At 39.7% G+C, this 12,726-nt stretch overlaps 1 non-coding gene across 1 annotated transcript; it reads left to right on the forward strand.

Moving 5' to 3' along the window:
- The first annotated feature begins 2,931 nt into the window (after positions 1-2,931).
- On the forward strand, positions 2,932-3,071 carry LOC122905627. Its single transcript, XR_006384372.1, has one exon. It is a non-coding gene; the product is annotated as a U4 spliceosomal RNA (small nuclear RNA).
- The last annotated feature ends 9,655 nt before the right edge of the window (positions 3,072-12,726 follow it).

Genomic DNA, 12,726 nt, shown 5'->3' on the forward strand with positions numbered 1-12,726 from the left:
TTAGAACAGCATGTACCCAGAAACAACTACAGGTGAAAAGAGGTCGTTGTCAAGTCGGTTTTCTTATCTGATCATCTTCTCCTTTCTGATGGTGAACATGCTGGGTGATAATCATCACCAGCCCAGACTTTGATAAATCGGCAGCTTAACTACTTCCTATCATGACACACCTGTGCTCTGTGGCTATCTTCCTGGGAACAGAGCTCACGCCACTTCCCAGCCTTCAGGAAAGCCTCTGTGGGGGCTGGACTCTACTCCAGACCCAGCCACCACCGAGATGTTGATCTTCTATGGATTGCAGTGTTGGTGGGAAGCGGAGAAAAGGGAAGAACATGAAGGAAGGGGATAATATCTATACTTTCAACTGGGACTCATAGGAAGCAGCAGGACTTCCCTAAATTCTTACGCTTGCCCATTCAGTCCCTCGCCTGCGAAGAATGCCCTGGTGTGTAAGAACTCCAAAGCACAGATATGGACATATGATTGCTCTACTCAGAAATCTTTGGGGACTTCCTGCTACCACACTTGGGCATTTGGGACCATCTATGACCGAACTCCAGGCCTTCCTTTCAGGCTTGCTGCCTCACCTGTCCCAGTCAGATTCTCTCATCTCCTGGGAGAAACCCTTCCTCTTGGTGCCCCCACCCTTTTTCTGGGCTAGATGTTCTTCCTAAAATGCTCTAATTTCGTATCTGCCTCTTGAAATCCTAACCATTATTTAAGGCCCAGGTGCTTCTGCAGCCTCCTTTTCAAAGCCTTCTTGGATTTCCTGAGCCACGAATTTTCTCTCCCTCATCCGAACATTCATCCTCTTTGGTTTGTATCTCTCTTTTGGTACGACTTGCTTTCTACCTATTCTTAAAATTATTTCCGCACATCATTGACCATGCCTTTCTATACCTGAGAGCACGCAGCCCCTGTTAAGCACTTGATAGGTACTCCTCACATGCTTCTGGATCCTCCTACAAAATGTGATCAGCACAAAAGGGCACGCATTGGTGCTGCTGTGGTCGCTCAGCAGGACAGCTGCCAGGCTAGGTGAAACAGAGATCTGAGAACCGATGGCCTCAGACCGCCTCCAAGCACAGAGGCTTTATTTTCTAAAACTGAATCCACTGGGAGCTTGCCAGCCCTGTCTGCCTCCCAGAGAGGATCTTTTATTTTTGTCTCCTTCTCTTTTCTGTTTTGAGCCCCACACACCTGCATCCCTCTCAGATTGAATAAAGAAAGAATTGGAAATACGAGATGCACTTAAGGAAAAGAAATACACATTTTGAAAGATTATGTTGTGGTGAGGTCAATCTTACAACACAAGAAGTTTAGTTCTGAGTATTGTTTACCTTAAAAGAAAAAGAAAAAGCCCAAACCATATTTAAGGCAAGCTTTAGAGCCACTGGGCTCTAAACCAGGGCTTCTCAAAGCCTGACTCACAGACACACCAGAATAGGATTTCAGTCATTGCAGATCCTGATTCAGTGGGTCTGGGTGGAGTCTACAATTCTTCGTTCTTCTGGGTGACATCTATGCTCCAGTTGGGTAGACCACAGGTCTAGAAGCCAAGATCTGCACATAATTTTCAAATTGTGTGTAGTAACTAAGTTTCTCAAATCATTTGGTTCACTTTGAATCCCCATAGTATCTGCCTTGTGCTGTTCTTGAGGCATATTTAGCAGATTTTGTTTTATTGTAGCTGTGGTATACATCAAAAGAAATCTCCCTGAAGACAAAAGTCCCAGAAAATACTAGTAAGTCCTCCTCGCCTTGCCCCACCCCCTTCCCTTTGTTCTTCATCGGATTCTTTGTTTATTACGTTACTGACCTAGCTCTGGGTCTGTCCCACCTGCCTTCTCCTTGGTGTAGCCAGTGGGCCCTCAACTCATGGTTTTTGAAGAAAGGAAGTCAACAGGGAAACTAAATCACTGAAAGCTTTCTGAAGATTTTGTCTGCAGATTTGGGGCCGTATGCTAAAAATTGGGGCTCCAGAAGCCCATGTCCCATTAAGCATGTTCTGAAAGCATGTGCCTCCTTAACAAGGCTGATTGGCTGGGCAGGGAGTCTGTCAGTGGTATCTGAGTCACTCATTCCTGAAATAGGACTTCCGGTTTCAAGTGGAATTTCCCCTTTCCCATCCCTGGTATACTTGTATGACTCAAGTGGAGGGCACAGTGAGTAGGGAGCTCACTGACTTGGTAGCCATGACATTGAGGGTGGGGCAGTATTTCTTAACCTCAAGTGGCCAAATTATTTCCCCTCTCAAGAGGAGTTGTTGTGGCTCATGTTCATGGAGCCACCGTTTGAAAACATTTTCAAGAGATTTTTTTTCTTTTCCTATTAAATTTAAAGACAAGTGATTTCAGGCTGACTGGTTTAGTGCTTCAGGTATACTACAGCTGTGGGATAATGGGCCAATCTAGGATGGAGGCAGACATAAATTGCTTAGGGACTGTGTGACCTTGGGCAAGTTACTGAACCTCTCTGAGCCGTCGCTTCCTCATATAGAAAGTGATATTGCTGGTAGGGCTACCTGAGAGTACCCATTTGTGAGAACAGGTGCTGGACCTATAGTAGCCAAATGTACAATACTGAGTGAGCCCTAATGTAAACTGTAGACTTTAATAATTTATAAATATTTGCTTGTCAGTTGTAAGGAATGTGCCATACCAGTGCAAGATATTAATAATGGAGAGTGAAGGGTTGAGGGAGTATGTGTAAATTCTCTGCCTATTTTTTTCTGTGAAACCAGAACGGCTAAAAAATAAATTCAGAAATGGGTTTTTAAAGATGAAGTAAAAGATGCATATGCTTAAAAAAAAATTCAGAGTTCAAAAGGATATCTTGTGAGGAGTGAGGTTCTCCTGGTGCTTGATCCCCAGGGCCCTATATCCTATCCCAGAGATGGGATCATTGTCCCTTTAAAAAAAGATCCTTCCAAGCTTTGCGCAGTGGCAGTATCGTAGCCAATGAGGTTTATCCGAGGCGCGATTATTGCTAATTAAAAAAAGATCCTTCCAGAGATACACTGTCCACGTATAAGCACATACAAAGGTAATTACTGGGATGCCCTGGTGGTCAGTCGGTTAGATATCTGCCTTCGGCTTGGGTTGTGATTTCAAGATCCTGGAATTGAGTCCTGCTTCTGGTTTCTTGCTTAGCAGGGAGCCTGCTTCTCCCCTGCCTGCAGCTCCCCCTGCTTGTGTTCTCTCTCTCTGACAAATATATAAAATCTTTTAAAAAAATGTAATTTTATACACCTTTTTATACAAATGCTGCATGTTATATATACTTTTTCATTAAGAAGAAATAAATTATAAGACTAATACATATCAGAAAGCAATAGCATAAACAAAAATCCTCCATAAATGGTGGTGACAGGGACAGGGCAAGTGCCAGGGGTGCACACTGGGTTTGGTGATGGTATGGTTTTGATGCAGCTTTGTCAAACAGTTGTCCTGTCGAAACAGCTGCCTCACAAAATCTGCATGCAAACCCTGTGCTTCCGCCTCTGACCACAAGGTGATATGGCGATCTATGAAAGCTGGACATTCTAATGCGGCTTGTTCTCTTCAGAACCTTGGCAAGCAGTTGTTGATTCCGGTGATGTCATCTCCCAAATATTTTTGGAACCTCTCCTTTGTAATTGCCCTTCAGAGCCTGTGGGACAATTTGTTTTCTTCAAATTTTTCATAGCGAAGAAAGGGGTCATCTGGTGCCTGAACCCTGAGGGTGTGAGCCTAGAGCACCCAGTGGAGCTGCCCGAGAACCTGAATTTGCCAAAGTAGTCACTCTGTTGTTGGCTTTTTCTAGAACAGAAGAAGCAGACAAGCCAACGATCCCAGTTTATTTCCACCACCTGCATCGTGGTATTTGTAGATGCAGTGGGCTGCTTTGCATTTGGGAAAATGAATGCTAATATCACAGCTTGGTTTGTTTCTGACATGTTTTCCCCAATGAAATTGAATGAAATCCAGGCATTAGACCTACACTGTCCAATACAATAGTTATAGACTACATAAAGATGTTGAGCATTTCTTACCTACTCGTATGCTATATATAATTTACTTGATTATTAGTTTATTGTTCATTATCTCTCCTTGCCCCCTGCATCTCCTCACCCTAGCCCACTAAAATTTTAGCTTCATGAAGCCAGGGATCTTTGTTTTGTCTGTTTATGTATCTAAAACACTATTTGCATGTAGTCGGCTCTCAGTTAACGTTTGCTGAATGAATGTGTGAAAGACCTTATATCTACTTGAAGAGCTTGTACTCACATTGGGAAGGAGCAAATGTACATACATGAAACGTGTAGAGAAGAACATAGCATATATCTATTTCTGGTCGCATTAAAATTCACAGAAAGAAAATAGGTGAGGTCTGGAGTGGACTTAAGGTATAAGAATTGCAAGGCCTGGAGTTTGGGTGGGTATCAAGAAAGGAGATGGACCTTCAGTTACAGGGATTGTAGGTAATGCTCCAAGAGGGTAACTGTCAAGCAGGAGGAACAAAGGCTGAGGCCTCAGTTTGGGGGGACACCTACAGTTAGAGCATGGGGGTAGGAGAAACGAGCCAGAAAACCGGACACATAAGGAGCTGAGGAGAACCTAGGGGAAATTGGCCACGGTTGCCTATAAGGCAGAGTCTGGAGAAAGGGAATGTGTGATCATGAGAGTTCTGTGCAGAAGCAGGTGTGGAATATAAATAGTCAGGGTTGGTTTTGGCCCGAGGGGAGTCAGTATTTGTGAATACTTACAAGCTTTTGAATCTCCAGGCTGGTTTTCGGTGTAGTTACTGCAATTAGGATAATTGCCGGTGGGTGTTGCCTTGCTTAGGTTTGACTGGTTCGTGAGCAACTGAGAATTCATAGATCACCCTATGATCCGTTCTCTTAACATTTTCCTTGAAAATATATATCTCCTTTGTAAAATAAGCTATTATGAATTTAATAATTTTTTTTTTTTTTGGGTAGAGACAGAGTGCAAGCAATTTGGTGGGGGTGGGGGTTGAAGGGAGAGAGAGAATCTTAGGCAGGCTCCATGCCAGTGCAGAGCCTCACTTGAGGCTCCAATTCCCGACCCCGAGATCATGAACTGAGCCAAAATCAAGAGTCAGACGCTTACCTGATTGAGCCACCCAGATGTCCCATGAATTTATTCTTATAAAGAAAGAGATACGTAATCTAGAGTAAGTAAATACAGGTTAAATTCCATTGTTATTAACCTCGATGATTAATTATCAGCAGCTGCTTAGGTAATGCTTGGCTTGCTTTTTCTTTCTTTCTAATTTAAAGGAACTGTTAACTTTTCTTTCACTTATTAGAGTAAAACCAGAGGTCCAGATTGGCTTGGGACAGTCTTTATGATACCTCTTATTCTAGCATCCTGTCTGGATTCGTATTTGTCCCAAATTTTCCTTTTTAAAAAGGAGGTAATGATATGGCCAGTTCTGAGAGAAGCAACGGTGGGTTTGGTAGTCTCCACCGCCGGCTCCCGGTCTTGCCAGCAGTACGCGAGACACAGCGCAGCACTGCAGCTCTTCCTTCAATGCAGGGCTAACTCTGAAACACCATGAGGCACACCAGTTGCTTTTCTTGAAGTTTTCCAGATGCAGCATGACCATCGGCTCCTGTTCAAGGAGAGCACGCAGGATGTTTGCCGATAAAGTGTTCTTGGTCAGCTGCCACTGGGGAGCACGAATGTACTCTCCTCTCAGGTGGTGGTAGTTGGTACCCTAACAGCAGCGGATCACTGTTGGTGACCTGGTGTTCCAGTTAGTTGTGATGGGACCCACGTTTCGGCCTGTGGGATGCCACAGGATCTAAGTGCCAGGCTGATAGTCAATGTGGCCAGTGTGAGATGTGGGAAAATACAGGCTAATATAAGTGGACTTGAGATATTAGGGAATAGGAGCTGAGAAGTACTCAGAGCATATGAAGAGTATCTGAAAGCTCACAGGGCATTGTAAATCTACATTTAGTTTTTACATCGCTTTGTGTGGTAGGTGGTGTTAACACCCTCCTTCTCCCAAAGATGTGGTAAATGCTGGAATCTGTGACTGTACTACCTCACAGGTCAAAAGGAGTTTTGAAGCTGTGACTAAATAAGGATCTTGAGATGGGTAGATTAGTCTGTATTATCCAGGTGGGCCTGATGTACTCAAAGATCCTTCTATGAGGGAGGTGGGAGCTGATTCAGTAGCCGATGTTACTACCAAAACAAGAGATTGGAGTGATGTGAGGAAGGGATCACGAGCCAAGCAATTAAAGACATGGAAAAATGTAAGGAAAATGATTCTCCCCTCCAGAAAGGACCAGTTTTAAAAATATTTTTAAGAAATTTTAATTCCAGTATGGTTAACATACAGCATTATGTTAGTTTCAGGTGTATAATTGTTATGATTCAACAATTGTATACGTTACGCAGTGCTCATTATAATAAGTGCCCTCTTTAATCCCCACCTCCCCTCTGGTAACCATCAGTTTGTTTTTTGTAATTAAGTCTGTTTTTTGGTTTGTCTCTTTCTTCCTTTGTTCATTTGTTTTGTTTCTTAAATTCCACATATGAGTGAAATCATAGGCTATTTGTCTTATCTGACTTATTTCACTTAGTTTTGTATTCTCTGAATTCATCTGTGTTGTTGTAAAAGGGAAGATCTCACTCTTTTTTGAGGTTCAGTAATATTCCATTTTATATATATATATATATATATAAAATCACATTTTCTTAATCCATTCATCTGTTGATGGATACTTGGGCTGTTTTCATAATTTGACTACTGTAGATAATGCTGCTATAAACATAGGGGTGCATCTGTCTTTTTTAATTAGTTCACAGTCTTTGGGTAAATATCCAGTAGTAGAATTACTATATCATATAGTAGTTCTGTTTTTAATTTTTTGAGGAAATTCCATACTGTTTTCTAGTGGCTGCACAAGTTTGCATTACCACCAACAGTGCATGAGGGTTCCTTTTTCTCCACATCTTTGCCAACACTTGTTGTTTCTTGTGTTTTTTATTTTAGCCCTTCTGATTGGTGTGAGGTGATACCTCATTGTGGTTTTGTTTTTTTTTTTTTCATTGTGGTTTTGATATGCATTTCCCTGATGATGAGTGAGGCTGAGCATCTTTTCATGTATCTATTGGCCATCTGGGTGTCTTCTTTGGGGAAATGTCTGTGCATGTCTTCTGCCCATGTTTTAATTGGACAGAAGGAACCAGTTCAACCAACATTTTGACTTTGGCCCAGTAAGACTGATTTAGGGCTTCTGACCACCAGAACTACAAGATAATAAACTGGCATTATTTTAAGCCACTAAGTTTGTGGTAATTTGGGAATTACACATTTGGTAATTTGGTCATTAGTTTCCAGCATTGGGAAGCTAATACACTTAGTGGGTTTTTTTGTTTGTTTGTTCGTTTGTTTTGCTTTTGCAGTAAATCTTTCTGCCAAATCAGGGAAATAAAAATCAAAACCACAATGAGATATCACCTCACACCAGTCAGAATGGCTAAAATCAACAAGTCAGGAAATGACAGATACTGGCAAGGATGTGGAGAAAGGGGAACCCTCCTACACTGTTGATGGGAATGCAAGCTGGTGCAACCACTCTGGAAAACAGCATGGAGGTTCCTCAAAATGTTGAAAATAGAACTGCCCTATGACCCAGCAATTGCACTACTGGGTATTTACCCTAAAGATACAAACGTAGTGATCCAAAGGGGCACGTGCACCCGAATGTTTATAGCAGCAATGTCCACAATAGCCAAACTATGGAAAGAACCTAGATGTCCATCAACAGATGAATGGATCAAGAAGATGTGGTATATATACACAATGGAATACTATGCAGCCATCAAAAGAAACGGAATCTTGCCATTTGCGACAACATGGATGGAACTAGAGCGTATCATGCTTAGCGAAATAAGTCAAGAAAGACAACTATCATATGATCTCCCTGATATGAGGAAGTGGTGATGCAACATGGGGGCTTAAGTGGGTAGGAAAAGAATCCATGAAACAAGATGGGATAGGGAGGGAGACAAACCATAAGTGACTCTTAATCTCACGAAACAAACTGTGGGTTGCTGGGGGGAGGGGGGTTGGCAGAAGGGGGGTAGGGTTATGGACATTGGGGAGGGTATGTGCTTTTGGGTAAATTGGAAGGGGAGGTGAACCATGAGAGACTATGGAATCTGAAAAACAATCTGAGGGGTTTGAAGTGGCGGGGGGGTGGGAGGTTGGGGTACCAGGTGGTGGGTATTATAGAGGGCACAGCTTGCATGGAGCACTGGGTGTGGTGAAAAAATAATGAATACTGTTTTTCTGAAAATAAATAAATTGGAGAAAAAAAAAAGAGAAAAAAATCTTTCTGCCAATAATCAGCTAAGAAAATTAAAAGTCCATGTTTAGTATTCCTGGAGCTAATAATACATTATATGTTTATAAAAAAATTTTTTAAAAATTAAATAAAAAAGAAAAAAAAGTTCGTTTAATGAAAAATTAGATAGTCAGATTTTTGTGTCTCAAGATAATTGATAATGAACTTGTAACTTGAACAAAGTGTTTGTCAGCATTTATTGTCCACAATAGAGTGTCATAGTGGTCACAGAGAAACCAGAAGACACATGTCTGCTGAGGATACATCAGCATCTACTTCCAAAGTTTGTTCTAATTTTTTTTTTTAAGATTTTATTTATTTATTTGACAGAGAGAGATCACAAGTAGGCAGAGAGGCAGGCAGAGAGAGAGAGATGAGGAAGCAGGCTCCCTGCTGAGCAGAGAGCCCGATGTGGGACTCGATCCCAGGACCCTGAGATCATGACCTGAGCTGAAGGCAGCGGCTTAACCCACTGAGCCACCCAGGTGCCCTGTTCTAATTTTTTAAAAGATTTATTTATTTATTTTAGAGAGTGTGTGCAAGCGGTGGGGAGGAGAGACAGAGGGAAGGGGGTGTAGAACAGACTCTCCCACTCCCCAGCAGGGAGCCCCACCCATGGTTTGATCCCATGACCCCGGGAGGGGAAGCCCAACAGACTGAGCCACCCAGTTGCCCCAACAATTTGTTTTAATTTTAGTAAGACTGGGCAGAAATGTGGTACAGCTGCAGAAGATACTTTTATGTATTACTCGGTGAAGCATGGCTTTTCATTAGATCAAATGCCATTTCTTCTAGATGAATTTCACTCACTTTTAATTCCAAGTTTTCTTACATATAATCAAAATGTGAAACCATTGATATTAATGTGGTAGCTTCAGCTAGTAGCAGAAGAAATTTTTTGGGGAAACAAGTTCTTTGACTGCATTTAGATGAAAATCAGTTTTAAATGTTTAATGGAGGTATTCAAGGCAGGACCAAAGAACTTTAGTTCTTTGGAATCTTTTAACAAATTGCAGCTATTGAAAACAAAGTTGCAAACAGGAAGATAGTGAAATTTACCCTTACAAAGCAAAGGAGAAATTGAACAGTTAAACATGGAGGGCTAAAATGTTGTAAAAGTTTTAATTAAAAAAAAAATCTATAATTGTACTTGTGCTTTGGAGGATTTTGACTTGTGGGGTCTTTTGACAAAACCACTACTTTTAATTGAATTAATTTAGATTCTGAAGTGGGAACGGAATGACAGCTAGAAGGCTGATGATTTTGCAACATTTATAAAAATATTTGTTTAAGAAATGTACTTTGACCTTAGGAAAAATGATAATATCCACAAAAATATTTGATCTGAATTATCTATACATTTCAATGTAGAAAAAATTAGAGTTATGAATCTATATTTGGCAGAATTTGTTCTCAGTTTACTAGGTATGTTGGAACCTGTACAGGGTATTTTCCCAACTAAAAATGTTGCTGTCCAAGAGGAATCAATTGAACATGTACACCATTTAAAATTTATTAATCATAGCATACAACTTTGTAGAAAATTGTGGGAAATTTCATAAAATAATTAAAACTTATAAGTGTAATAAAAACTATACTTTTCAAAATGTTTCAATAAGTAAGATATGACTAAGGAACTGATTAAACTACATAAATATGTACCAAGAATGACTTTATTTTTTTTTAAAGATTTTATTTATTTGACAGACAGAGATCACAAGTAGGGAGAGAGGCAGGCACGAATGACTTTATTTTTAATCATCATACAATCCATATGCATAAATTTTTTTTCTTATTTTGCTTGAATATATAGGTAATTGACTACTTTCAAATTTTTACTTTTGAGTACAATTTTACTTTGGAGTACAATTAATATATAGGTCCACTCTTAGATTCAATTTATCCATTAAAATGAATATTTCAAAGTTTATATCATTTAAATTTTTTTTGTGTTCCCATTTACTTCCAAAAATGTGTAAGTTTGGGAGATAAATCAGATTGTTAGCTAGCTATGGTTTTCCTTGTTGCTTATAAGTCCTGGGCGGTTGGCTGCCTGTGAGCTCTCTGGATTTTAACCTTTGTGTTGCTTTCCTTGAGAACCATTGGTGGTCTTCCTGCTTCATTACTGCACATGGGGTTTCTCTTCCTCCAACCCCCTAATGCTACCCTTGATAAAACTTATCTGCTCATGTCAAGGAAGCCCTTAAATTCTCTTCCTAGATGTAGTGCTACTTCACATTTCCTTTTTTGGAGGAGAGAAAACACACACACAGAGAACACACACAGGAGCCTATCTCTTGACTTGGTTCCAATGACTTTTTTTTTTCCCAGCCAAAAATTATTTCCTTGGAAATCATGTTTCTACTAATTTTGGCATCTCTGTTTTCTCTAAGAGTTGTTTTATACAAATCATTTGCTTAAGTAACCCAGCAATTACCCAGCTTTTTAAAACATGTAAAGGAAGTTTTATTTTCCCTCCTGCTGAGTATTTAAAGTGAATTTAACAAAGTGAAGTAATTTTAAGATAAAATTTCACACAGTTCTAAAATGTGGTTTTAAGGAGACCTGGTTCAGTGAACTGATCTGTGAGAAGCCAATCACTGGAAAATGGTACAAATTTAGAAAGATCTTTGGATAATGTTTGATAGTAATTATTTGTTGATAATAAGTAATTAATTTATAATTATAATCAATTATTAATTTATAATTACAATCAATAGTTATAAATAATTTGAACAAGTTTTATAAAATTTTATTTTATGAATATGTATTTATTAAGAAAAATGCTTTAAAATATAAGATCAAATACATGCCTATCCACTATTTAGTTTAGGTATTCTAAAATCCTTTGCTTAGTTTTATGGTTAATGTGGCTAAATAAATCTGATGTGAAAAGTAGTTACTAATCGAGCACTTACTATATGCCATGCAATGTATTGTGGTTTTTTAAAACATAGATTATTTAATCGAATCCTCAAAACAATCCCTTGAGGAAGGTAAAATTATCATTTCTATTTGTAGAGAAAGAAGCTCAGATTTAGAAAAGCCAAGCCCGTTCTTGTGATTATAGGAAATTATGGGATGGAGATCTGTCTCAGGGGTTTCTGATTCAACCACATGTTCTTACTACTTTATAATAAAATGGTTAGGATAAATCCAGGGCTAGTCATAGCCAAAACCAAACCCCAAACCATTATCATCTTCAATAATCAAACCAGGTAACTTTTGTTTGTTTTTTCTCTCTGTTTATGTCCCCCAACTTATTTCAATTCTTTGTGCTCTTTTTTGAACTTTTTTTGAGGCATCCAATCCTAGCCTTTTGCTGTTTTTTTTTTAAAGGGTCCTCCAACTTTTTTCTCCCCTTGAGTTTATTTTCTCTGGATAGTAGTGCTGAATAAAAGGAATAAAAGTTTCTCAAACTGGAGATCCAGCAGAGTTATCAATGAGAATTTAAGAATATGTGCTTTCATTTGTGATAATCTAACATCTCCTTGGCAAGCTGGGTTATTGTCTTGTTACTGAACTTATGACCATCCCTTCTCAGTGTCAGTGTTTTGTCAATGATGCTTATAATGGCACCAGTGTCAAGTAGGTAAGAAGATCTTTAATCATCTCATAGAAAAAGAATGGGGGGAGATGGAATCTGTAAAGGATGTGCTGGAGCCAAGAGAAGGCCAGATTGGTCGGTAGCTGCTGGTACAATGGAGGCTTCATGGTGTTTCAGGTAGAAGGTCGTTAGAGCACCGCCTGCTCACGTTTCTCCAGTGGGATAACTGTGCTGCTGTGGTCAGCCCTGCATTCCTGTGGGGTGCAGTGAATTAGTTTCAGCAAAACAGTTCAACTGGTCACATTCAAGTGATGGAGAATTTTGATTTTATTCGTTTTTATGCTTTCCATATTCATATTTTAAGCTTGTTCTCCTATCTAATTGTATGTTTGTACATATTTAAGTTACCTTAGAATAATAATAAATTGAGTCAGTACTGGGGATACAGGTAGTTTTTTTTTCCCTTTAAAAGGGGCATGTGCATTGCACATGTTTGAGAAAAACTGTGATAGATACTGCTTAAGTTTTTCCTTATATCACAACATGGAATGCCTTCATCTCAATCCCCTGGGACTCTCTTTCTGCTGTGCTAATGGATTAACAAGCTGTTTCCCTTGGATCCTTCTGTAGGTAATGATTGACCTTATGGGTGGCTTCTGGCAGTGGGAATTTGAGAGCTTCTTGTTGGATAAAGTAGGAGATCATTTTGGCTGCAGGGTTCTGGACTATTTATGTTATACAATAGATGTTGAATTTGCCCAAGAGTGAGCTGTAGTCTTTGTAAACCTTTAACAAGTGCTTATGAAGC

This window comes from Neovison vison, chromosome 4 (genome assembly GCF_020171115.1).
Source record: "Neovison vison isolate M4711 chromosome 4, ASM_NN_V1, whole genome shotgun sequence".
Lineage (NCBI taxonomy): Eukaryota > Metazoa > Chordata > Mammalia > Carnivora > Mustelidae > Neogale > Neogale vison.